General features: G+C 40.7%; 15 non-coding genes and 3 pseudogenes across 15 annotated transcripts; all 18 read left to right on the plus strand.

The window, feature by feature from the left end:
- Positions 1–11,796: 11,796 nt before the first annotated feature.
- On the plus strand, positions 11,797–11,915 carry LOC142508807 (5S ribosomal RNA). The gene has a single exon (XR_012807010.1). It is a non-coding gene; the product is annotated as a 5S ribosomal RNA (ribosomal RNA).
- Positions 11,916–12,575: 660 nt separating this feature from the next.
- On the plus strand, positions 12,576–12,691 carry LOC142512509 (5S ribosomal RNA; annotated as a pseudogene).
- Positions 12,692–13,374: 683 nt separating this feature from the next.
- LOC142516835 (5S ribosomal RNA) lies at positions 13,375–13,493 on the plus strand. Its single transcript, XR_012812608.1, has one exon. It is a non-coding gene; the product is annotated as a 5S ribosomal RNA (ribosomal RNA).
- Positions 13,494–14,179: 686 nt separating this feature from the next.
- Positions 14,180–14,298, plus strand: LOC142508808 (5S ribosomal RNA). The gene has a single exon (XR_012807011.1). It is a non-coding gene; the product is annotated as a 5S ribosomal RNA (ribosomal RNA).
- A 659-nt stretch (positions 14,299–14,957) lies between these two features.
- Positions 14,958–15,076, plus strand: LOC142508813 (5S ribosomal RNA). The gene has a single exon (XR_012807016.1). It is a non-coding gene; the product is annotated as a 5S ribosomal RNA (ribosomal RNA).
- A 683-nt stretch (positions 15,077–15,759) lies between these two features.
- On the plus strand, positions 15,760–15,878 carry LOC142506445 (5S ribosomal RNA). Its single transcript, XR_012804738.1, has one exon. It is a non-coding gene; the product is annotated as a 5S ribosomal RNA (ribosomal RNA).
- A 678-nt stretch (positions 15,879–16,556) lies between these two features.
- Positions 16,557–16,675, plus strand: LOC142513737 (5S ribosomal RNA). Its single transcript, XR_012809667.1, has one exon. It is a non-coding gene; the product is annotated as a 5S ribosomal RNA (ribosomal RNA).
- Positions 16,676–17,334: 659 nt separating this feature from the next.
- Positions 17,335–17,453, plus strand: LOC142512441 (5S ribosomal RNA; annotated as a pseudogene).
- A 684-nt stretch (positions 17,454–18,137) lies between these two features.
- Positions 18,138–18,256, plus strand: LOC142507883 (5S ribosomal RNA). The gene has a single exon (XR_012806123.1). It is a non-coding gene; the product is annotated as a 5S ribosomal RNA (ribosomal RNA).
- A 684-nt stretch (positions 18,257–18,940) lies between these two features.
- Positions 18,941–19,059, plus strand: LOC142507884 (5S ribosomal RNA). The gene has a single exon (XR_012806124.1). It is a non-coding gene; the product is annotated as a 5S ribosomal RNA (ribosomal RNA).
- Positions 19,060–19,741: 682 nt separating this feature from the next.
- LOC142509488 (5S ribosomal RNA) lies at positions 19,742–19,860 on the plus strand. Its single transcript, XR_012807659.1, has one exon. It is a non-coding gene; the product is annotated as a 5S ribosomal RNA (ribosomal RNA).
- Positions 19,861–20,541: 681 nt separating this feature from the next.
- Positions 20,542–20,660, plus strand: LOC142509569 (5S ribosomal RNA). The gene has a single exon (XR_012807737.1). It is a non-coding gene; the product is annotated as a 5S ribosomal RNA (ribosomal RNA).
- A 682-nt stretch (positions 20,661–21,342) lies between these two features.
- Positions 21,343–21,455, plus strand: LOC142512508 (5S ribosomal RNA; annotated as a pseudogene).
- A 683-nt stretch (positions 21,456–22,138) lies between these two features.
- LOC142509394 (5S ribosomal RNA) lies at positions 22,139–22,257 on the plus strand. The gene has a single exon (XR_012807570.1). It is a non-coding gene; the product is annotated as a 5S ribosomal RNA (ribosomal RNA).
- Positions 22,258–22,939: 682 nt separating this feature from the next.
- Positions 22,940–23,058, plus strand: LOC142509907 (5S ribosomal RNA). The gene has a single exon (XR_012808052.1). It is a non-coding gene; the product is annotated as a 5S ribosomal RNA (ribosomal RNA).
- A 682-nt stretch (positions 23,059–23,740) lies between these two features.
- LOC142508920 (5S ribosomal RNA) lies at positions 23,741–23,859 on the plus strand. Its single transcript, XR_012807117.1, has one exon. It is a non-coding gene; the product is annotated as a 5S ribosomal RNA (ribosomal RNA).
- Positions 23,860–24,526: 667 nt separating this feature from the next.
- Positions 24,527–24,645, plus strand: LOC142510396 (5S ribosomal RNA). The gene has a single exon (XR_012808510.1). It is a non-coding gene; the product is annotated as a 5S ribosomal RNA (ribosomal RNA).
- A 683-nt stretch (positions 24,646–25,328) lies between these two features.
- On the plus strand, positions 25,329–25,447 carry LOC142507170 (5S ribosomal RNA). The gene has a single exon (XR_012805432.1). It is a non-coding gene; the product is annotated as a 5S ribosomal RNA (ribosomal RNA).
- Positions 25,448–26,065: the final 618 nt, after the last annotated feature.

Here is a 26,065-nt window from a genome sequence, read left to right on the forward strand (position 1 = left end):
CACCGAAGATATAAGTCGATCATAAAATCTTGGTGTTAAGATTTCTTAAGTTGCATAATGATAATGTATAAGTTGATGAACATTACGTGTATAGTAGAAAGTAAGACACAATAAAATTCGAACTGCCATTTCTATATTGGGAAGTTTGAGAAAAGTCGGAATTTGAGGCATGAGTAGAATAGAACTAAGTCGCAATAAGTCGTTCTAGGTTGCAATTCGCAAATAAGGATTTCAATAGGCAAAATAATTAGGATTGAGGAGACATAAGTACATCCTAAGATTTATTATTTTATCAGAGTGGCGCAGCGGAAACGTGGAATATTGAGATTCTAGAATTAAGAGTCTAAACTTTGTGATTATCAAGGATAAGCGAATTTCGCGGACGAAATTCAATTTAAGGGGAAGATTGTAACGTCCCGAAAATCGGAAAGTTCACGTAAACCACATGCATGCAAATTATTAAATTCTTTGGTATTTCATTAAATTCTTTTAAAGCATAAAATGTATTTTTATTTTATTAAATTGTGTTTAATTATTTTTATGCATTTTATTCATAATTCATGCATGGTAGAATTTATTCCATACATTTTATAAGTTCATGCATTAAGGTTTTTAAGTTGCATTTCGCTCTTGAACGAGGATCAGAGACCGGAAAATTTTCAAGAAAATTATTTTTATTACACGATTAAGTTCTATTAATTAATATAAGATGTTTTAAAGGTATTTTTCAAGAATTGAGATTTATTTGTATTTTTATCCGCAGAATTTTATTTTTACCCGGTAAGCAAATTTTATCGAATCGGGGGATTTTTTGAGGGTTCGGCTAATATTTTCAAAAACTTTACACCACGAAATATTTTCGGGAGTGTGTTTGGACTTAATGAGACTACTTTTAAGCTTGTTGGGCTTAAAATCCTTTTTAAATCTTTAATTAACAACTTATGGCCTATTATATTTTAATTAACTACATAATAAATCCCTAAGGACCCTACACCTAACATTACCCTCCCCAATCAGCCGACACCCTCAATCCCATCTCAACATTTTCATAGAAATCCCAGCAGCTGAAAGCACGGCCATTTCCATTCAAGGCGTAAGAAAATTCTCCGACTTGATTCCCGACGCTCGTTCTTCGGTTTTCTTGCGAAATATTTTCACCAGGCACGCTTTATATCATTCTTCTGCATCATACACGTTTTATATACTGAGTTTGGTGTTCATTCATGAAAAGTTTCGATCCAAGCTTGTCTATGGAAGATCTTTGAATTTCTTGTGTTTATTGCATTCTTTTTTTCAAGTCTCACATTTTTTGAATTGTGCAAGGAGGCTGTCGTTTTGTTGATGCTAAGGGACCGTTCAGAGCAGGTTAGTGGAGTCATGAGGCTGGTGTAAGGTTCGGTAGGTTTGGAGTGAAGGCCGAGATGTGTAGCGGCTTGGGGTTTCTTGTTTTCTTTGTCTAGATCGGTGGGTAGGTGAAGTCTGTGTTGGATCTCGGTTTTCTTCACGCCCAACGCCAGCGGAAGTTTTAAAATTTTAGTTTATTTTGACAATCAAAATAAGTTTTGCTTTGGACGCTCGTATGATTTTTTCGTAAACATTCATAGGGTGTTAAAAGTTATACCTTTTGTGAATAAATCACTGGACTCCAACTAATCCGGTATAAACGGATTAGCTCTTGTTGATTCCCTACGAACTTTCTTCGATCTCCTAATCCGGTCCACGACTGGAATATTTGTTCCTCTTCTAAATTGCACTAGAAATTTAGAAGAACTTTTGCGTAGAGATTGAAAACGAGAGACGGCTCAAACCTTTTTTTTTCAAAAATGGCCAAAAATATTTTTGGAGGAATTTTTGATATTGCCATTCACGTGAATCACCAATTGGGAGACTTGGAGGCTAGGTCAATTTTTCCTCTTTTTTTCCCTAAAAACAATAGCCTTGACCTAAATTCCATAATTAACATTAATGAGCTTGATTAATTAATTGGGCTAGTCCAACTAGTTTAATCAATTAATCAAAGTCCATTAATAACTTTTTAATTATTTAATATGTTGGACTTGTACTCCTACAAGCCCATTAAACATATTCCCATTATATTTAATTTAATATTTAATAAACTCAACTTTTAAGTTTAATAAATTAAATTAATTATAAATTCAACATTTGAATTTAATATTTAAATTATAAATTCAACTCCTTAAATTTATCACCTCCAAAATTTAATATTAAATAAACCCAACTTTTGAGTTTAATAAATTAAATTATCAAATTTTATAAATTCAACTCCTTGAATTTATTCTCTCCAAATTTCATAAATTCAACTCCTTGAATTTACTATATTATAATATAAATTCAACTCCTTGATTTTATTCTCTCAATATTTTATATAAATTCAACTCCTTGAATTTATTATCTCATAATATAAATTCAACTCCTTGAATTTATTCTCTCAACGGGAACAAACGATCCAGTGCTTGTGTGACCCTCAATGGTTCAGGGATACAGCTAGCCGTGGGTTCACAACTCCTTGTGATTCAGGACATAATCCTTTATTCGGGCTTACCCTTAATTTGCCCCATTCTATGTATCAACAATTGATCATGAGAATGTCAGAACTCATTTCTGATTGCACCCATCGGATCATGGTAAGAGCGTCTAGTAGCATCACCCCATGACCCCCTAGGTATCACTGATAGTGCCCTGCAAGAACCAGTAGATTATGATTAACGTACAGTACGGTCCCTTCATCTCATATATCCCAATCGAATCTGCAACCATTAGTTAATCGAGGGTTGCATAATAATTCGATAACTATGTGACAACTATAATAGTGGCATCGCGTGTACTATTGGAGAACTCCTTCTCCAACGTACATCTCATACTCTGGCCAGAGATTCCATGCACTATTATTACATCAGATCACATAGGATATCCACACCCGTAGATGAGCGGTGAATCCCCGACTACAATGCACTGGCTCCTATATGTGTCGCAACTGTACCCAACCTCGCCACCTGATGACTCTCCTGAAGCCGGTAAACGAGTCAAAGCACAGCCCTAGCATATAGAGCCTCAGTTTTGTCCCGGGTCGTAAGGACTAATGGTGTACAATAATAACCATGGACTTATCCTCTCGATGAATGATAACCACTTGGAAAGTCCGAGGGAGGGTTTTCGGTATAATCATCATATGACTACCCATCTGCATGTTTGGACATCTCTATGCCCTTACCAAGAAACGCAGTACACAACATCACAGATGCTAGTCTCGAGCTCAAGCGGCCTTTATCCCTGTTTTAGGCGGCTGAATCGACTAGGAACAAATTTAGAATATGCAGTGTTTACAAATGAGTTTCAACATCGAATTACGATTCATTTGTATTAAAGCATAATCAAGGACTTAATCTATGCTGTTTGCATGGGTATATAGATAAAGTATAACAAGATCATAAAAAGTTAAATTAAAATAAAGATTGTTTATTACACTTGAGTCAATAAATTTCCTAGCCAACCGTTGGCTTGCAGGGCATCTACTCGAACAATCTCCCACTTTCCCTAGAGCCAACTACCCATAACTTTAATCCCATTGCTTCGCGATGCTTCTCAAACAATGGTCCTGGCAAGGGCTATGTAAGTGGATCAGCAACATTATCTGCAGAGGGAACTCTTTCGACTGATATGTCTCATCTTCCCACAATCTCCCGTATGATGTGGAACTTCCTCAGTACATGTTTGGATCGCTGATGAGACCTTGGTTCCTTTGCTCGTGCAATGGCACCAGTGTTGTTCCAGTACAACGGGACTGGATCAACTCCATTAGGAATAACGTCCAACTCTTGGACAAAATTCCTCATCCAAACTACCTCTTTGGCTGAATCAGATGCAGCAATATATTCAGCTTCAATGGTGGAATCCTCAACGGTGTCTTACTTGGAACTTTTCCAAGAGACAACCGCACCATTAAGCATGAATACAAAGCCAGAGGTCGATTTCGAATCATCTACGTCACATTGGAAGCTAGAATCAGTGTAGCCTTCCAATTTCAATTCTCCACCCCATAGACCATGAACAAGTTCTTAGTCCTTCTCAAGTACTTAAGAATATCTTTCACGGCCTTCCAATACATTGGACCAGGGTTTGCCTGATATCTGCTTGTAACACTCAGAGCGTAAGCAACATCAGGACGTGTCTATATCACACTATACATGTTACTACCAATGGCTGACGCATATGGAATTCGTGTCATCATCTCTATCTCTTCATCAGTTTTGGGACACATTGCCTTAGATAGAGTAATACCATGACACATTGGTAAGTATCCTCTCTTGGACTCTTCCATAGAGAATTGTTTTATAATGGTATCGATATAGGTGGCTTGGGTGAGTCCGAGCATCCTATTTGATCTATCTCTATAGATTTGTATTCCCAATACGTAGGATGCTTCACCCATGTATTTCATGGAGAATTTACTGGATAACCATACTTTAGTTGATTGCAGTAATCCTACATCATTCCCAATGAGCATGATATCGTCAACATAAAGTATTAGGAATGTCACTGCACTCCCACTAACTTTCTTGTACACACACGGTTCCTCAGGATTCTTAGCAAAACCAAACTCTTTGATAGTTCTATCAAATCTAAGGTTCCAACTCCTTGACTCCTGCTTGAGACCATATATTGATCTCTGAAGTTTTCATACCTTATGCTCACTTCCCACTGATGTGTATCCCTCAGGTTGAGACATATCAATCTCCTCTTTGATGTCTCCGTTGAGGAATGCAGTCTTTATATCCATTTGTCATATCTCATAGTCATACTATGCTGCTATGGCTAGTAGTATTCTAATGGACTTAAACATAGCAACTGGTGAAAAAGTTTCCTCATAGTCAACTCCTTGCCTTTGAGTATATCCTTTTGCAACCAGTCTTGCTTTGAAGGTCACTACCTTCCCATCCGCCCCAAGCTTTCTTTTGTAGATCCATTTGCATCCTATGGGAACGATTCCCTCAGGTGGATCCACTAATGTCCAGACTTGGTTTGAATACATAGAGTCCATTTCTGACTGCATGGCTTCAAGCCATTTGGTTGAATCAGTATCAGATATTGCTTCTTTGAAATTCATTGGATCACATCCAACACAATGCTCATCGTGGCTTTGTTCATGAAGAAGCGTATATCTTGCAGGAGGTCTAATAACCCTATCAAACCTTCTAGGAGCTTGTACTTCAACTACTGGTTCTTGGAAATGGGTTAAACTTCTACAGTTGAGGGAGTATCTTGAATTTTTCAAGTTCTATCATCTTGCCTTTTCTATCTAATAGAAATTCCTTTTCCAAAAAGGTGGCATTTCTTGAAACAAACACTTTTGCTTCATTGAGACGATAGAAATAATACCCAACAGAATTCTTTGGATATTCTACAAAGTAGAACAAAGTGGATCTACTATCCAGTTTGTCTCCCACTGTTTGCTTCACGTAAGCAGGACATCCCCATATTCTCTCGTAAGAATATTTGGGAGTTTTTCCCATCCATATCTCATATGGTGTTTTATCAACTGCTTTAGCGTATACATTATTCAACAACATTGCTGCAGTTTCAAGCGCAAAGCCCCAAAACGATGTAGGCAATTCAGTGAATCCCATCATGGATCAAACCATGTCCAACAAGGTTCGCTTACGACGTTCAGAAACACCATTCAATTGTGGTGTTGCTGGTGGAGTCCACTGTGAGAGAATCCCATTCTCTTTTAGATAACCCAAAAATTCAGCATTTAAGTATTCTCCACCTCGATCAGATCGAAGTGCCTTAATACTTCTTTCCAGCTGATTTTCTACTTCAGATCTGAACTCTTTGAACTTTTCAAATGCTTCAGATTTGTGTTTCATCAAATAAACGTACCCATACCTCGAATGGTCATTAGTAAAGGTAATGAAGTAGGATTGCCCATATTTTGTGCTAACACTTAGTGGGCCACAAACGTCTGTGTGGATCAAATCCAGTAGACCATGTGCACGTTCCACGTTTCCATCGAATGGAGTCTTAGTCGTTTTTCCTTTTAGACAGAACTCACAAGTAAGTAGAGAATTTATGTTTGACAAGTCAAACATGCCTTCTCCCACTAGTTTGTGCATCCTTCTTTTGGAAATGTGACATAGTCTAGCATGCCATATTTGTGTGGGATTTGGATCATCTAATTTTCTTTTGTTTGTTGTGAAATCATATTTACTTGGACATTCACTTATCATTTCCAGAACATTTCTGGCACATATAATTTCTTATGTCCGGATTTCTTGCAGTGAAATAAATATGTTCTGACTTATCGGGCTTTGTGGGACCTTTAAGTGTTCTTTGGAGTTTGCCTCTTATTGGGTTTGTTTTTCCTTGTGAGGGGCGGAACATTTCTTTCCCTTACCTTGTGGGTCATTTTTCGCCCGACGAAAGGCCCATTATAAAAATAACAATTTTTTCTTATTTTATGGTGATCTCATAAGTCATAAGCATATTGACTAGCTCTTCAAGGCTATCAAAATATCTTATTAAACTTGAAGTTCACCATAACCCCGTCAAATGAGGAATAGAAAGATAACAAATTGATGTTATCAACTAACTCGTTAGGAATCACATATTCCAGGCCCACCACATTTTCAATAAGCCCAGTCATACGTACACCATGCTCATGGGCCAAAGCCCCATCTTGCATACGTGTGGTCATGAGCTCCTTGAAAATAATGTGTATCATTGTAGGAGTTTCATGCACCATGCAACTCTTGCATGTGTATTCGAATGTCAGCAGCATCCAACATTTCCTCAAACTGTCCCTACAGTTCATTTGACATAGAAGCGAGCTTGTTACACTTTATCTTGCATACTATGGTCTTACCATCTTGCATGCTTTTTCAGTTCAACAGGACTGACATTAGTGTGTATGTCATTTTCTCCAAATTCAGAACAATTTCCCAACCAGTCTTGAAAATTAGATTCGGTTAGCTTGTTAATAACAAAATTAGATTATGTGACGAAATCGAAAAATATACTGATATGGAAACAGAATAATAGTTGCTGATTATTTTAAAATAATTTTAAGATATAAAATATGGATTTTATTTTATAAATCCCCCTCCCACTATTTTGACATTTCCACCACCCTCTGATTAAAAAGGGAAATCGCATTTTCTTAGTGGGCACGTAGAGTCCAATTAGCCAATTATAATCCCGAATAATATCAGCCAATTATAATTTCTAAAAGGTAGAGTCCAATTGCGTCCCTATGCAACCTCCGTGTGTTTTGCCTCACGTTTAATAAGGACCCAATAATATGACGCCGTTTATTTTCACGTGTCAAACCAACCCATCAATATTGAATTGTAGTGGACGGTCGCCATGAGTTCCCCCAATAATATGAGCCGAAGTCATGGGAGTTCCACTCAATTCACATCATATGTCCGGTGGAAGTCACAGCTTTCCGGCGTACAGGCCTCCCCAATAATATGAGCCAGACACTGTCCGCGGGTAGCGATCAACATGCAACCACGGTTGATGGAAGGCAAGGAAAAATTAAACTCTTTTAATTTTTACTTTTTCGGTTTGATATAAATTTTGAATCTTATTCAAAATGAGGGATTTTAATTTCAAAAATTGTCTCATCATTTTAATTTAAAAATCGCGTGCAACGAGTTTGTATGTTTGCCGGATTCATGCAACTATATTTACTTAATAATATACATACATGCATACTACTATATATCGCATATATCATAATATGACATTCAACAATAAATAATGATGATCGATCGCCAACACTATTAGATCCATGTGAGCCATACATGGATCCAGGTCCAAACCTAGGTGAATGCAGGGATGCAAATGCAACTATTACAAGAGCTTCCAATATTTTACATGTCTTCATCTCGTTCATCGGGCTCACCATCTTCCAGTCTTGATCTCCCACTATTTCTAATAATTACATTTAAATAGCCATGGCACATAAGGGATACATCTCATGGGGTGGGAACGGGCCATAAACCAGGCCCACTTTAATAATATCAAATATTAACAAAATGAATAAAAACAGTAAAATATCCTAACATACACCTAATACATTGGTCAAGGCTCTCGATCATCCTTCATGCATTTAATATCAAATATTAACATCAATTTAGTTAAACAATTTAATTAATTGATTAATCATATATCTAATAATTTTATCACTAACCACCACAATTATTAAAGAATTAATAAATTAAATAAACAAATTTATTTAATTTCCAATTAAATCAATAATAATTGATTTCTTGTAAAAACTCATTTTTACCATAAATAATTAAAATCATATTCTAATTATTTATTTTACAAGAAAATTATTAATTTTCAAAAATTAAATTTTCAAAAATAAAAATTGAACCAATTTTCAAAAATTTCAATTTTACCCAAAAATTTGAAAAATCAGAAAATTGCACCCTAGGCCCAAACAATTCAAGCCCATTATCCAGAACGGTTCCCGAGACACTCCCGGGCAGCTGCCCGCCCCGCTGCCCGAACGTTGTGCGGACGTTCCGCACGCCGCGCGCTTTGCGGACACTCCGCACAGCGTGCGCACAATCTGCGCGCGTTGGCTGCGCGTCTCTGCGCGCACATTGCGCGCACCTGTGCGCGACCCTACGCGCACGGGCTGCCCAGAACAGTTCCGGGCAGAAACGAATGATAACCACTTGGAAAGTCCGAGGGAGGGTTGTTCGGTATAATCATCATATGACTACCCATCTACATGTTTGGACATCTCTATGCCCTTACCAAGAAACGCAGTACACAACATCACAGATGCTAGTCTCGAGCTCAAGCGGCCTTTATCCCTGTTTTAGGCGGCTGAATCGACTAGGAACGAATTTAGAATATGCAGTGTTTACAAATGAGTTTGAACATCGAATTACGATTCATTTGTATTAAAGCATAATCAAAGACTTTATCTATGCTTTTTGCATGGGTATATAGATAAAGTATAACAAGACCATAAAAAGTTAAATTAAAATAAAGATTGTTTATTACACTTGAGTCAATAAATTCCCTAGCCAACCGTTGGCTTGCAGGGCATCTACTCTAACAGTCTGGTGGTGCAAGGGCGACTCTAGACCTTGAACAGACTCTGGTGGGTCTGAACCATGGTCTGGAAATGCACGAACGCTGCTGGTCTTGTCCTAGAAGCCGCAAGGGAAGAGTTGGACGAGTTGGGTTCGATTGGTGTTGTGGGGAGTGTAGCGATATGGTGATCTACGCCTGATGCATGAGGCTGATGGCGTGGGTGCAGTAGGTTCAGGGGAGCCCTATGGTTGTCTAGGAAAGGCTGAGCCGTGCCTGGTTCCATCGGTGTTGGGCTAGGACGCGAGAATAGGGAGGTAGTGTAGTAGGGTAGGCGAAATAGGAAGAGGCTGATTTCCAGCAGCTTGTAAGGCCTGATCGAATGGTTTAAGCGATGGGTCTGGATGTTTATAAGGCCTTTTAAGTGTTTGTTAGGTGTGGTAAAAAGTTGGGAAAAATAGGTTAAGTTTCGAGTCGATTCGGGTTAAAACCGGGACACCGGTCCAAGTTTTAAAACAATTCGGTTAAGTTATAAAATGGGCTCGAGTTTACGTCTAGGGATGCTTTTAAATATTTTTTGGGATATTTTAAGGAATTTGGTAAGCTTCGGATCAAAATAATGAGTTTTGGATTTATCCGGGATTTAATCGCAACACGAAACGTTAATTACAGAATTAATTGAAACGCTAGATTTAATCTTAATTAAATTATGAAAAATTATATTTAAGCTCAAATAATTATAAGAAGTCTAATTTTTTAATTTGGGAATTTTATGCTAAGGTTTGGCTTAATTCGTGATTAAAGCGCGTTAATATGTTATGTTTAAAGATTAATTTAAAATTCATCGATTTAAGCCAAATAAAAATATGGGAAAAATTTTGTAGGCTTAAATAATTATTTGGGACATGTTAGAGTCAATGGAATTAAGAAAATGTCAAAAACGTGAAATTTTACGTCTAGGGGCAAAATGGTAATTTTTGGGTTTGCGGGGGCAAAATGGTCATTTTGCACCCGGGGTTAGATGTTGGTCCTGGCAGCGCCATGAGCACAAATTTACTATATTTTAAAGTTTTATGCATCATGATCACGATTTTTAAGATTTTATGAAAATATACGTTGCATGCTTGGTTTAAAGGAAAAATTACGTATATGCATGTTTTTATTAAGTGGTGAATATGATGATGTTTTTGAATGATGGGAGTTGGTTGTGACTGACGATGTATATGTATACGATGATATGATTGGAGATATCGTGAGGGAAAAGGCCCCAGAGGGAGCCCGACGATCGTATTTCCATTGACATGATATGAGATATGATGAGCTGAGGCCAAGGCTCAGTGGACGGGTAATGCCGTCGCTGATGTCCCCGCCGCCGGGTACCACGGTTTTATAGATGGATCAATCGATAGAGCTGATACGAAAGTCACAACTAATGAACTGAATTCAATTAAAAAGAAAATGTTTAAGTTTATATTGACATGAGATGACATGATTTAATATGATATGATTTGATACGACATGTTTATATTCATGTTTTAAAGTTAATGAAAGGTATGTTAGCATTATGATTTTACAATACACGTTTATGTTATGCTTTTAAGTTCATGAAAGATATGTTGAGTATGATATTTTTCACTGCTGTATGCTATGTATATGTACTTGTTATTCCTGGTATAAGTGTGTTGATTCTTTAGACTCACAAGGCGTGTGTGATGCAGGTGAGCTAAATGTTGAGGAGACTATAGGTGCCGAACTCTGAGTAGGCAGACCTGGTGCGATGACACGACCCGAGGACCACATGTTTTTCGCATTACGATTTATGAGATTGAGAGGAAATGAATATTTTCACACGTTGATGATTTTAAGATTTTTATTAGTTTATATTTTCGAATTATTATAGATGAGTTTGGTTATTTTTTTACTGTCAAATTATTACGATTATTTTAAATATTATTTCGAAAATGCGAGCTTTTATTTAAAAAAAAATGTCCAGTAGAATTTTAAAAATGAGTGAGACGTTACAGTGCATGTTGCACCCCTTTTCGTGTTTTTCTATTTTTGATTACTTGTTGACAGACTATTTTCGGCTCAAATCATCTGAATCTCGATCGGGACCAGATAAGACATGTGAAAACAACGTAGCTCGGACACTGCCGGATTTGGACAAAATTGAAACCTAATTTGATTGTAAACAGGCAAACGAACGAGACTCATTACTCCGCAATGAGCTGGCGAGATTTTAGCCGAATTCCTTCTCTAAGACCCTCTAATTTGCGATTTTCCGCTTTTGTTAAGCTTCCGTTTCCTCGAGAAATCCGCTTAGGAAGTCCGAAATTCGATTCCGGTTCCATTTTATCGTATCCTAGGCATAATAATAGCTTTACATTCGCTATTTGCTTCTTCTTATTTTTTTCTATTTTCTGGGAACATTTAGCGATTTTTGTTGTCTTGAGCAGGTTTCGTGCGGAAGGGTATGACGCATATTACTTCGGAGACGGTTAACTCGTTAAAAACAATTATTTCAACTGTTGTACCCATAATTTACGTAAACGGTCGTCACACGAGGACTTCCCAGGGAGGTCACCGATCCTAGCTCTGCCATCGCGCCAGAACGCTTAACTTCATGGTTCTGATTGGGCGAGAGCAGTGCCGCGTGTTGTCCATCGCCGCCTGCTCCACACGTACTCGAGGGATATAAGAATAAAAATCCCACTCAATGTCGGGTGCGATCATACCAGCACTAATGCACCGGATCCCATCAGAACTCCGAAGTTAAGCGTGCTTTGCCGAGAGCAGCACTAGGATGGGTGATCCCCTGGGAAGTCCTCGTGTTGTACCCTTTTCGTGTTTTTCTATTTTTGATTACTTGTTGACAGACGATTTTCGGCTCAAATAATCTGAATCTCGATCAGGATTAGATAAGACATGTGAAATCAACGTAGCTCAAGCACTGCCGGATTTGGACAAAATTGTAGCCTAATTTGATTGTAAACGGGCAAACGAACGAGACTCATTACTCCACAAGAAGCTGGCGAGATTTTAGCCGAATTCCTTCACTAAGACCATCTAATTTGCGATTTTCCGCTTCTGTTATGCCTTTCGTTTCCTCGAGAAATCCGGAAGTTCGAAATTGGATTTCAGTTCCATTTTATCGTATCTCACGCATAATAATAGCTTTACATTCGCTATTTTCTTCTTCTTATTTTTTTTTCTCTTTTCTGGGAACATTTAGCAATTTTTTTTGTCGTGAGCTGGTTTTGTGCGGAATGGTATGACGCAAATTACTCCGGAGACGGTTAACTCATTAAAAACAATTATTTCGATTGTTTTAGCCCTAAAACACGAGGGCTGCCAGGGAGGTCACCCATCCTCGCTCTGGCATCGCGCCAGAACTTTTAACTTCATGGTTCTGATTGGGCGAGAGCAGAGCCGTGTGTTGTCCATCGCCGCCCGCGCCACACGTACTCGAGGGATATAAGAATAAACATCCACTCAATGTTGGGTGTGATCATACCTGCACTTATGCACCGGATCCCATCAAAACTTCAAAGTTAAGCGTGCTTGGGCTAGAGCAGTACAGATGGTGACCCCCTTGGAAGTCCTCGTGTTGCACCCCTTTTCGTGTTTTTTTCTAATTTTGATTACTTGTTGACAGACGATTTTCGGCTCAAATCATCTGAATCTCGATCGGGATCAGATAAGACATGTGAAATCAACGTAGCTCGGGCACTGCCGGATTTGGACAAAATTGTAGGCTAATTTGATTGTAAACGGGCAAACGAACGAGACTCACTACTCCGCAAAGAGCTGGCGAGATTTTTGCCGAATTATTTCTCTAAGACACTCTAATTTGCGATTTTCCGTTTATGTTAATCTTCTGTTTCCTCGAGAAATCCGTTTAGGAAGTCGGAAATTCGATTCCGGTTCCATTTTATCGTATCCCAGGCATAATAATAGCTTTACATTCGCTATTTTCTTCTTATTTTCTTTTCTATTTTCTAGGAACATTTAGCGATTTTTGTTGTCGTGAGCCGATTCTGTGCGAAAGGGTATGACGCAGATTACTCCGGAGACGGTTAACTCATTAAAAATAATTATTTCGACTGTTTTAGCTATAATTTATGTAAACGGTCGCGAAACAAGGACTTCCAAGGGAGGTCACCCATCCTAGCTCTGTCATCGTGCCAGATCGATTAACTTCATGGTTCTGATTGGGCGAGAGCAGTGCCGCGTGTTGTCCACCGCCGCCCGCTCCACACGGACTCGAGGGATATAAAAATAAACATCCCACTCAATGTCGGGTGCGATCATACCAGCCCTAATGCACCGGATCCCATCAGAACTCCGAAGTTAAGCGTGCTTGGTCAAGAGCAGTACTAGGATGGGTGACCCCCTTGGAAGTCCTCGTGTTGCACCCATTTTCGTGTTTTTCTATTTTTTTATTACTTGTTGACAAACTATTTTTGGCTCAAATCATCTGAATCTTGATCGGGACCAGATAAGACATGTGAAAACAACGTAGCTCGGACACTGCCGGATTTGGACAAAATTGAAACCTAATTTGATTGTAAACGGGCAAACGAACGAGACTCATTACTCCGCAATGAGCTAGCGAGATTTTAGCCGAATTCCTTCTCTAAGACACTCTAATTTGCGATTTTCCGCTTCTGTTAAGCTTCTGTTTCCTCGAGAAATCCAGTTAGGAAGTCCGAAATTCGATTCCGGTTCCATTTTATCGTATCCCTAGGCATAATAATAGCTTTACATTCGCTATTTGCTTCTTCTTATTTTTTTTCTATTTTCTGGGAACATTTAGCGATTTTTGTTGTCGTGAGCAGGTTCGTGCGGAAGGGTATGACGCATATGACTCTGGAGACGGTTAACTCGTTAAAAACAATTATTTCAACTGTTGTACCCTATAATTACTGTAAACGGTCGTTACACAGAGGACTTCCAAGGGAGGTCACCGATCCTAGCTCTGCCATCGCGCCAGAACGCTTAAATTCATGGTTCTGATTGGGCGAGAGCAGTGCCGCGTGTTGTCCATCGCCGCCTGCTCCACACGTACTCGAGGGATATAAGAATAAAAATCCCACTCAATGTCGGGTGCGATCATACCAGCACTAATGCACCGGATCCCATCAGAACTCCGAAGTTAAGCGTGCTTTGCCGAGAGCAGCACTAGGATGGGTGATCCCCTGGGAAGTCCTCGTGTTGTACCCTTTTCGTGTTTTTCTATTTTTGATTACTTGTTGACAGACGATTTTCGGCTCAAATAATCTGAATCTCGATCAGGATTAGATAAGACATGTGAAATCAACGTAGCTCAAGCACTGCCGGATTTGGACAAAATTGTAGCCTAATTTGATTGTAAACGGGCAAACGAACGAGACTCATTACTCCACAAGAAGCTGGCGAGATTTTAGCCGAATTCCTTCTCTAAGACCATCTAATTTGCGATTTTCCGCTTCTGTTATGCTTTCGTTTCCTCGAGAAATCCGGAAGTTCGAAATTCGATTTCAGTTCCATTTTATCGTATCTCACGCATAATAATAGCTTTACATTCGCTATTTTCTTCTTCTTATTTTTTTTTCTCTTTTCTGGGAACATTTAGCAATTTTTTTTGTCGTGAGCTGGTTTTGTGCGGAATGGTATGACGCAAATTACTCCGGAGACGGTTAACTCATTAAAAACAATTATTTCGATTGTTTTAGCCCTAAAACACGAGGGCTGCCAGGGAGGTCACCCATCCTCGCTCTGGCATCGCGCCAGAACTTTTAACTTCATGGTTCTGATTGGGCGAGAGCAGAGCCGTGTGTTGTCCATCGCCGCTCGCTCCACACGAACTCGAGGGATATAAGAATAAACAACCACTCAATGTTGGGTGTGATCATACCTGCACTTATGCACCGGTTCCCATCAAAACTTCAAAGTTAAGCGTGCTTGGGCGAGAGCAGTACTAGGATGGGTGACCCCCTTGGAAGTCCTCGTGTTGCACCCCTTTTCGTGTTTTTTTCTAATTTTGATTACTTGTTGACAGACGATTTTCGGCTCAAATCATCTGAATCTCGATCGGGATCAGATAAGACATGTGAAATCAACGTAGCTCGGGCACTGCCGGATTTGGACAAAATTGTAGGCTAATTTGATTGTAAACGGGCAAACGAACGAGACTCACTACTCCGCAAAGAGCTGGCGAGATTTTTGCCGAATTATTTCTCTAAGACACTCTAATTTGCGATTTTCCGTTTCTGTTAAGCTTCTGTTTCCTCGAAAAATCCGTTTAGGAAGTCGGAAATTCGATTCCGGTTCCATTTTATCGTATCCCAGGCATAATAATAGCTTTACATTCGCTATTTTCTTCTTATTTTCTTTTCTATTTTCTAGGAACATTTAGCGATTTTTGTTGTCGTGAGCCGATTCTGTGCGGAAGGGTATGACGCAGATTAATCCGGAGACGGTTAACTCATTAAAAATAATTATTTCGACTGTTTTAGCTATAATTTATGTAAACGGTCGCGAAACAAGGACTTCCAAGGGAGGTCACCCATCCTAGCTCTGTCATCGTGCCAGATCGATTAACTTCATGGTTCTGATTGGGCGAGAGCAGTGCCGCGTGTTGTCCACCGCCGCCCGCTCCACACGGACTCGAGGGATATAAGAATAAACATCCCACTCAATGTCGGGTGCGATCATACCAGCCCTAATGCACCGGATCCCATCAGAACTCCGAAGTTAAGCGTGCTTGGTCAAGAGCAGTACTAGGATGGGTGACTCCCTTGGAAGTCCTCGTGTTGCACCCCTTTTCGTGTTTTTCAATTTTTGATTACTTGTTGACAGACTATTTTCCCCTCAAATCATCTGAATCTCGATCGGGATCAGATAAGACATGTGAAAACAACGTAGCTCGGACACTGCCGGATTTGGACAAAATTGTAGGCTAATTTTGTTGTAAACGGGCAAACGAACGAGACTCATTACTCCAGAATGAGCAGGCAAGATTTTAGCAGAATTCTTTCTCTAAGACACTCTAGTTTGCGATTTTCCGCTTCTGTTAAGCTTCTGTTTTTTCGAGAAATCCGTTTAGGAAGTCCGAAATTCGATTCTGGTTCCATTTTATCGTATCCAGGCATAATAATAGCTTTACTTTCGCTATTTTCTTTTTCTTATATTTTTTTTTTTCTGGGAACATTTAGCGATTTTTGTTGTCGTGAGCCGGTTCTGTGCAGAAGGGTATGTCGCAGATTACTCCGGAGACGGTTAACTCATTAAAAACAATTATTTCGACTGTTTTATCCTAAATAACCTAAACGGTCATTACACCAGTACTTCCCAGGGAGGTTACCCATCCTAGCTCTGCCATCGCGCCAGAACGCTTAACTTTATGGTTCTGATTGGGCGAGAGCAGTGCCGCGTGTTGTCCATCGTCGCCTTCTCCACACGTACTCTTGGGATATAAGAATAAACATCCACTCAATGTCGGGTGCGATCATACCAGCACTAATTCACCGGATCCCATCAGAACTTCGAAGCGAAGCGTGCTTGGGCGAGAGCAGTACTAGGATGGGTGACCACCTGGGAAGTCCTCGTGTTGCACCCCTTTTCTTGTTTTTCTACTTTCGATTACTTTTTGACAGACGATTTTCGGCTCAAATCATCTGAATCTCTATCGTGACCAGATAAGACATGTGAAATCAACGTAGCTCGGGCACTGCCGGATTTGGACAAAATTGTAGGCTAATTTGATTGTAAACGGGCAAACGAACAAGACTCACTACTCCGCAATGAGCTGGCAAGATTTTAGCGGAATTCTTTCTCTAAGACCCTCTAATTTGCGATTTTCCGCTTCTGTTAAGGTTCCGTTTCCTCGAGAAATCCGCTTAGGAAGTTTGAAATTCGATTCCGGTTCCATTTCATCGTATCCCAGGCATAAAAATAGCTTTACATTCGCTATTTTATTCTTATAATTTTCTTTTCTATTTTCTGGGTACATTTAGCGATTTTTTTTGTCTTGAGTAGGTTTCGTGCGGAGACGGTTAATTCGTTAAAAACAATTATTTCAACTGTTTTATCCATAATTTACGTAAACGGTCGTGACACGAGGACTTCCCAGGGAGGTCACCCATCCTAGCTCTGCCATCGCGCCAGAACGCTTAACTTCATGGTTCTGATTGGGCGAGAGCAGTGCCGCGTGTTGTCCATCGCCGCCCGCTCCACATGTACTCGAGGGATATAAGAATAAACATCCCACTCAATGTAAGGTTCGATCATACAAGCATTAATGCACCGGATCCCATCAGAACTCCTAAGTTAAGCGAGCTTGGATGAGAGCAGTACTAGGATGGGTGACCCCCTGGGAAGTCCTTGTGTTACACACCTTTTCGTGTTTTTCTATTTTTGATTACTTGTTGACAGACGATTTTCGGCTCAAATCATCTGAATCTTGATCGGGACCAGATAAGAAATGTGAAATCAACGTAGCTCGGACACTGCCGGATTTGGACAAAATTGTAGCCTAATTTGATTGTAAACGGTCAAACGAACGAGACTCATTCCTCCGCAATGAGCTGGCAAGATTTTAGCCGAATTCCTTCTCTAAGACCTTCTAATTTGCGATTTTCCGCTTCTGTGAAGCTACCGTTTCCTCAAGAAATCCGCTTAGGAAGTTCTAAATTCGATTCTGGTTCCATTTTATCATATCCCATGCATAATAATAGCTTTACATTCGCTATTTTCTTTTTCTTATTTTTTTTTCTAATTTCTGGGAACATTTAGCGATCTTTGTTTTCGTGAGCCGGTTATGTGCGGAAGGGTATGACGCATATTACTCCGGAGACGGTTAACTCATTAAAAACAATTATTTTGACTGTTTTATCCATAATTTACGTAAACGGTCGCGACACGAGAACTTCCAAGGGAGGTCACCCATCCTAGCTCTGCCATCGCGCCAGAACGCTTAACTTCATGGTTCTGATTGGGCGAGAGCAGTGCCGCGTGTTGTCAATCGCCGCCCGCGCCACACGTACTCGAGGGATACAAGAATAAACATCCCACTCAATGTCGGGTGCGATCATACCAGCACTAATACACCAAATCACATCAGAACTCCGAAGTTAAGCGTGCTTGGGCGAGAGCAGTACTAGGATGGGTGACCCCCTTGGAAGTCCTCGTGTTGAACCCCTTTTCGTGTTTTTCTGTTTTTGATTACTTGTTGACAGACGATTTTCGGCTCAAATCATCTGAATCTTGATCGGGACCAGATGAGAAATGTGAAATCAACGTAGCTCGGACACTGCCGGATTTGGACAAAATTGTAGCCTAATTTGATTGTAAACGGTCAAACGAACGAGACTCATTCCTCCGCAATGAGCTGGCAAGATTTTAGCCGAATTCCTTCTCTAAGACCCTCTAATTTGCGATTTTCCGCTTCTGTGAAGCTACCGTTTCCTCAAGAAATCCGCTTAGGAAGTTCTAAATTCGATTCTGATTCCATTTTATCTTATCCCATGCATAATAATAGCTTTACATTCGCTATTTTCTTTTTCTTATTTTTTTTTCTAATTTCTGGGAACATTTAGCGATCTTTGTTTTCGTGAGCCGGTTCTGTGCGGAAGGGTATGACGCATATTACTCCGGAGACGGTTAACTCATTAAAAACAATTATCTTGACTGTTTTATCCATAATTTACGTAAACGGTCGCGACACGAGAACTTCCAAGGGAGGTCACCCATCCTAGCTCTGCCATCGCGCCAGAACGCTTAACTTCATGGTTCTGATTGGGCGAGAGCAGTGCCGCGTGTTGTCAATCGCCGCCCGCGCCACACTTACTCGAGGGATATAAGAATAAACATCCCACTCAATGTCGGGTGCGATCATACCAGCACTAATACACCAAATCACATCAGAACTCCGAAGTTAAGCGTGCTTGGGCGAGAGCAGTACTAGGATGGGTGACCCCCTTGGAAGTCCTCGTGTTGAACCCCTTTTCGTGTTTTTCTGTTTTTGATTACTTGTTGACAGACGATTTTCGGCTCAAATCATCTGAATCTTGATCGGGACCAGATAAGAAATGTGAAATCAACGTAGCTCAGACACTGCCGGATTTGGACAAAATTGTAGCCTAATTTGATTGTAAACGGTTAAACAAACGAAACTCATTACTCCGCAATGAGCTGGCAAAATTTTAGCCTAATTCCTTCTCTAAGACTCTCTAATTTGCGATTTTCCGCTTCTGTTAAGCTTCTGTTTCCTCCAGAAATCCGCTTAGGAAGTTCTAAATTCGATTTCGATTCCATTTTATCGTATCCCAGCATAATAATAGCTTTACTTTCGCTATTTTCTTTTTCTTATTTTTTTTCTATTTTTTGGGAACATTTAACGATTTTTGTTGTCGTGAGCCGGTTCTGTGCGGAAGGGTATGACGCATATTACTCTGGAGACGGTTAACTCATTAAAAACAATTATTTTGACTGTTTTATCCATAATTTACGTAAACGGTCGCGACACGAGGACTTCCAAAGGAGGTCACCCATCCTAGCTCTGCCATCGCGCCAGAACGCTTAACTTCATGGTTCTGATTGGGCGAGAGCAGTGCCGCGTGTTGTCAATCGCCGCCCGCGCCACATGTACTCGAGGGATATAAGAATAAACATCCCACTCAATGTCGGGTGCGATCATACCAGCACTAATACACCAAATCACATCAGAACTCCGAAGTTAAGCGTGCTTGGGCGAGAGCAGTACTAGGATGGGTGACCCCCTTGAAAGTCCTCGTGTTGAACCCCTTTTCGTGTTTTTCAGTTTTTGATTACTTGTTGACAAACTATTTTCGGCTCAAATCATCTGAATCTCGATCGGGACCAGATAAGACATGTGAAATCAACGTAGCTCGGGCACTGCCGGATTTGGACAAAATTGTAGGCTAATTTGATTGTAAACGGGCAAACGAACGAGACTCAGTACTCCGCAATGAGCTAAAGAGATTTTAGCCGAATTATTTCTCTAAGACCCTCTAATTTGCGATTTTCCGCTTCTGTTAAGCTTCTGTTTCCTCGAGAAATCCGTTTAGGATGTCCGAAATTCGATTCCGTTTCCATTTTATAGTATCTCAGGCATAATAATATCTTTACATTCGCAATTTTCTTCTTATTTTCTTTTCTATTTTCTGGGAACATTTAGCGATTTTTTTTGTCGTGAGTCGGTTCTGTGCGGAAGGGTATGACGTAGATTACTCCGGAGACGGTTAACTCATTAAAAATAATTATTTCGACTGTTTAAGCTATAATTTATGTAAACTGTTGCGACACAAGGACTTCCAAGGGAGGTCACCCATCCTAGCTCTGTCATCGCGCCAGAACGCTTAACTTCATGGTTCTGATTGGGCGAGAGCAGTGCCGCGTGTTGTCCATCGCCGCCCGCTCCACACGTACTCGAGGGATATAAGAATAAACATCCCACTCAATGTCGGGTGCGATCATACCAGCACTAATGCACCTAATCCCATCAGAACTCCGAAGTTAAACGTGTTTGGGCGAGAGAAGTACTAGAATGGGTGACCCCCTTGGAAGTCCTCGTGTTGAACCCCTTTTTGTGTTTTTCTATTTTTGATTACTTGTTGACAGACTATTTTTGGCTCAAATCATCTGAATCTCGATCGGGAGAAGATAAGACATGTGAAAACAACGTAGCTCTGACACTGCCGTTTTTGGACTAAAATTGTATGCTAATTTGATTGTAAACGGGCAAACGGACGAGACTCATTACTACGCAATGAACTGACGAGATTTTAGCCGAATTCCTTCTCTAAGACCCTCTAATTTGCGATTTACCGCTTCTGTTAAGCTTTCGTTTCCTCGAGAAATCCGCTTAGGAAGTTCGAAATTCGATTCCGGTTCCATTTTATCGTATCCCAGGCATAATAATAGCTTTACATTCGCTATTTTCTTCTTCTTATTTTTTTCTATTTTCTGTGAACATTTAGCGATTTTTGTTGTCGTGAGCCGGTTCGGTGCAGAAGGGTATGACGCAGATGACTCCAGAGACGGTTAACTCATTAAAAACAATTATTTCGACTGTTTTAGCCATAATTTACATAAACGGTCGCGACACGAGGACTTCCCGGAAGGTCACCCATCCTAGCTCTGTCATCGCGCCAGAACGCTTAACTTCATGGTTCTGATTGGGCTAGAGCAGTGCCGCGTGTTGTCCATCGTTGCCTGCTCAACACGTACTCGAGAGATATAAGAATAAACATCCCACTCAATGTCTGGTGCGACCAGCACTAATGCACCGGATCCCATCATAACTCCGAAGTTAAGCGTGTTTGGGCGAGACCAGTACTAAAATGGGCGACCCCCTGGAAGTTCTCGTGTTGCACCTTTTTTCGTGTTTTTCTACTTTCGATTACTTTTTGACAGACGATTTTCGGCTCAAATCATATTAATCTCGATCGGGACCAGATAAGACATGTGAAATCAACGTAGCTTGGGCATTGCCGGAGTTGGACAAAATTGTAGGCTAATTTGATTGCAAACGGGCAAACGAACGGGACTCATTACTCCGCAATGAGATTGCAAGATTTTAGCCGAATTCTTTTTCTAAAACCCTCTAATTTGCGATTTTCCGCCTCTGTTAAAGCTTCTGTTTCCTCGACAAATCCGCTTAGGAAGTCCTAAATTCGATTCCGGTTCCATTTAATCGTATCCCAGGCATAATAATAGCTTTACATTCGCTATTTTCTTATTCTTATTTTTTTTCTATTTTTTGGAAACATTTAGCGATTTTGTTGTCGTGAGCCGGTTCTGTGCGGAGGAGTATGACGCAGATTACTCCGAAAACGGTTAACTTATTAAAAACAATTATTTCAACTGTTTTAGCTATAATTTTCGTAAACGGTCGCGACACAAGGACTTCCAGGGGAGGTCACCCATCCTAGCTCTGCCATCGCGCCAGAACGCTTAACTTGATGGTTCTGATTGGGCGAGAGGTGTGCCGCGTGTTGTCCATTGTCGCCCGCTCCACACGTACTCGAGGGATATAAGAATAAACATCTCACCCAATTTCGGGTGCGATCATACCAGCACTAATGCACCGGATCCCATCATAACTCCGAAGTTAAGCAAGCTTGGGCGAGAGCAATACTAGGATGGTTGACCCTATGGGAAGTCCTCGTGTTGCACCCTTTTTCGTGTTTTTTTATTTTTGATTACTTGTTGACACACGATTTTCGGCTCAAATCATCTGAATCTCGATCGTGACCAGATAAGACATGTGAAATCAACGTAGCTCGGACACTGCCGGATTTGGTCAAAATTGTAGCCTAATTTGATTGTAAACGGTTAAACGAACGAGACTCATTAATCCGCAATGAGCTGGCAAGATTTTAGCCGAATTCCTTCTCTAAGACCCTCTAATTTGCGATTTTCCGCTTCTGTTAAGCTTCCGTTTCTCGAGAAATCCTCTTAGGAAGTTCCAAATTCGATTACGATTATATTTTATCGTATCCCAGGAATAATAATAGCTTTACATTCGCTATTTTCTTCTTCTTATTTTTTTTCTATTTTCTGGCAACATTTAGCAATTTTTGTTGTCGTGAGCCGGTTCTGCGTGGAAGGGTATGACGCAGATTACTCTGGAGACGGTTAACTAATTAAAAACAATTATTTCGACTGTTTTAGCCATAATTTACGTAAACGGTCGCGACACGAGGACTTCCCGGGGAGGTCACCCATACTAGCTCGGCCATCGCGCTAGAACGCTTAACTTCATGGTTCAGATTGAGCTAGAGCAGTGCCGCGTTTTGTCCATCGCCGCCCGCTCTACATGTACTCGAGGGATATAAGAATAAACATCCCACTCAATGTCGGGTGCTATCATACCAGCAATAATGCACCGGATCCCATCAAAACTCCGAAGTTAAGCGTGCTTGGGCGAGAGCAGTACTAGGATGGGTGAACCCGTAGAAAGTCCTCGTGTTGCACCCCTTTTCGTGTTTTTCTATTTTTGACTACTTGTTGACAGACGATTTTCGGTTCAAATCATCTGAATCTCGATCGGGACCAGATAAAACATGTGAAATACACGTAGCTCGGGCACTGCCGGATTTGGACAAAATTGTAGCCTAATTTTTTGTAAACGGTCAAACGAACGAGACTCATTACTCCGCAATGAACTGACGAGATTTTAGCCGAATTCCTTCACTAAGACCCTCTAATTTGCGATTTTCCGCTTCTGTTAAGCTTCCGTTTCATCGAGAAATCCGCTTAGGAAGTCCGAAATTCGATTTCGGTTCCATTTTATCGTATCCCAGGCATTATAGTAGCTTTACATTCGCTATTTTCTTCTTCTTATTTTTTTTCTATTTTCTGGGAACATTTAGCGATTTTTGTTGTAGTGAGACGGTTCTGTGCGGAAGGGTATGACGCAGATTACTCCGGAGACGGTTAACTCATTAAAAACTATTATTTCGATAGTTTAAGCCACAATTTACGTAAATGGTCGCGACACGAGGACTTCCCAGGGAGGTCAACCATCCTAGCACTGCCATCGCACCAGAACGCTTAACTTCATGGTTCTGATTGGGTATAAGCAGCGCCGCGTGTTGTCCATCGCCGCCCGCTCCACACGTACTCGAGGGATATAAGAATAAACATCCCACTCAATGGCGTGTGCGATCAAACCTGCACTAAAATACCGGATCCCATCAGAACTCCGAAGTTAAGCGTGTTTGGGCGAGAGCAGTACTAGAATGGGTGACTCTCTGGGAAGTCCTCGTGTTGCGCCGATTTTCGTTTTTTTTATTTTTGATTACTTGTTGACAGACGATTTTTGCCTCAAATCATCTGAATCTCGATCGGGACCTGATAAGACATGTGAAATCAACGTAGCTCGGGCACTGCCGGATTTGGAAAAAATTGTAGCCTAATTTGATTGTAAACGGGAAAACGAACGAGACTCATTACTCCGCAAAGAGCTGACGAGATTTTAGCCGAATTCCATCTCTAAGACTCTCTAATTTGCGATTCCGCTTAGGAAGTTCGAAATCCGCTTAGGAAGTTCGAAATCCGATTCCGGTTCCATTTTATCATATCACAGGCATAATAATAGCCTATACATTCGCTATTTTCCTCTTCTTATTTTTTTTCTATTTTCTGGGAACATTTAGCGATTTTTGTTGTCGTGAGCCGGTTCTGTGCAGAAGGGTATGATGCAGATTACTTCGTAGACGGTTAACTCATTAAAAACAATTATTTCGACTGTTTTACCCATAATTTTCCTAAACGGTCGCGACACGAGGACTTCCCGGGGAAGTCACCCATCCTAGCTCTGCCATCGCGCCAGAAGGCTTAATTTCATGGTTCTGATTTGGCGAAAGCAGTGCTGCGTGTTGTCCATCACCACCCGCACCACACTTACTCCAGGGATATAAGAATAAACATCCCACTTAAAGTCGGATGCGATCATACCATCACTAATGCACCGGATCCCATCAGAACTCTGAAGTTAAGCGTGCTTGGACGAGAGCAGTACTAGGATTGGTCACCCCCTGGGAAATCCTCGTGTTGCTCCCATTTTCGTGTTTTTCTATTTTTGTTTACTTGTTGACAGACGATTTTCAGCTCAAATCATGTGAATCTCGATCGGTACGAGATAAGACATGTGAAATCAACGTAGCTCGTGCACTGCCGGATTTGGACAAAATTGTTGGCTAATTTGATTGTTAACGGGAAAACGAACGAGACTCATTACTCCGCAATGAGCAGGCGAGATTTTAGCAGAATTCATTCTCCAAGACCCTCTAATTTGCGATTTTCCGCTTCTGTTATGCTTTCGTTTCCTCGAGAAATCCTCTTAGGAAGTTCCAAATTCGATTCATGTTCTATTTTATCGTATCTCAGGCATAATAATAGCTTTACATTCGCTATTTTCTTCTTCTTATTTTTTTTTCTATTTTATGGAAACATTTAGCAATTTTTGTTGTCATGAGCCGGTTCTGTGCGGAAGGGTATGACGCAGATTACTTCGGAGACGGTTAACTCATTAAAACAATTATTTCGACTGTTTTAGCAATAATTTACATAAAGGGTCGCGACACGAGGACTTCCCAGGGAGGTCACCCACCCTAGCTCTTCCATCGCGCCAGAACGCTTAACTTCATCGTTCTGATTGGGCGAGAGCAGTGCCGCGTGTTGTCCATCGTCGCCCGCTCCACACGTACTCGAGGGATATAAAAATAAACATCCCCTTCAATGTCGGGTGCGATCATACCAGCACTAATGCTCCGGGTCCCATTAGAACTCCGAAGTTAAGCGTGCTTGGGCGAGAGCACTACTAGCATGTGTGACCCCATGGGAAGTCCTCGTGTTGCACCCCTTTTCGTGTTTTTCTATTTTTGATTGATTACTTGTTGACAGACGATTTTCGGCTCAAATCAACTGAATCTCGATCGAGACCAGATAAGACATGTGAAATCAACGTAGCTCGGGCAATGCAGGATTTGGACAAAATTTTAGCCTAATTTGATTGTAAACGGGCAAACGAACGAGACTCATTACTCCGCAACGAGGTGGCGAGATTTTAGCCGAATTCCTTCTCTAAGACCCTCTAATTTGCGATTTTCCGCTTCTGTTAAGCTTTAATTTCCTCGAGAAATCCACTTAGAAAGTTCGAAAATCGATTCCGGTTCCATTTTATCATATCCAAGGCATAAAATAGCTTTACATTCGCTATTTTCTTCTTCTTATTTTTTTTCTATTTTCTAGGAACATTTAGCGATTTTTTTTGTCGTGAGCTGGTTCTGTATGGAAGGGTATGACGGAGATTACTCCGGAGACGGTTAGTTCATTAAAAACAATTATTTCGACTGTTTTAGCACAGTTTACGTAAACGGTCGCGACACGAGGACTGCCCAGGGAGGTCACCCATCCTAGCTCTGCCATCGCGCCAGAACGCTTAACTTAATGGTTCTGATTGGGCGAGAGCAGTGCCGCG

This window comes from Primulina tabacum, chromosome 10 (assembly GCF_025594145.1).
Source record: "Primulina tabacum isolate GXHZ01 chromosome 10, ASM2559414v2, whole genome shotgun sequence".
Classification (NCBI taxonomy): domain Eukaryota; kingdom Viridiplantae; phylum Streptophyta; class Magnoliopsida; order Lamiales; family Gesneriaceae; genus Primulina; species Primulina tabacum.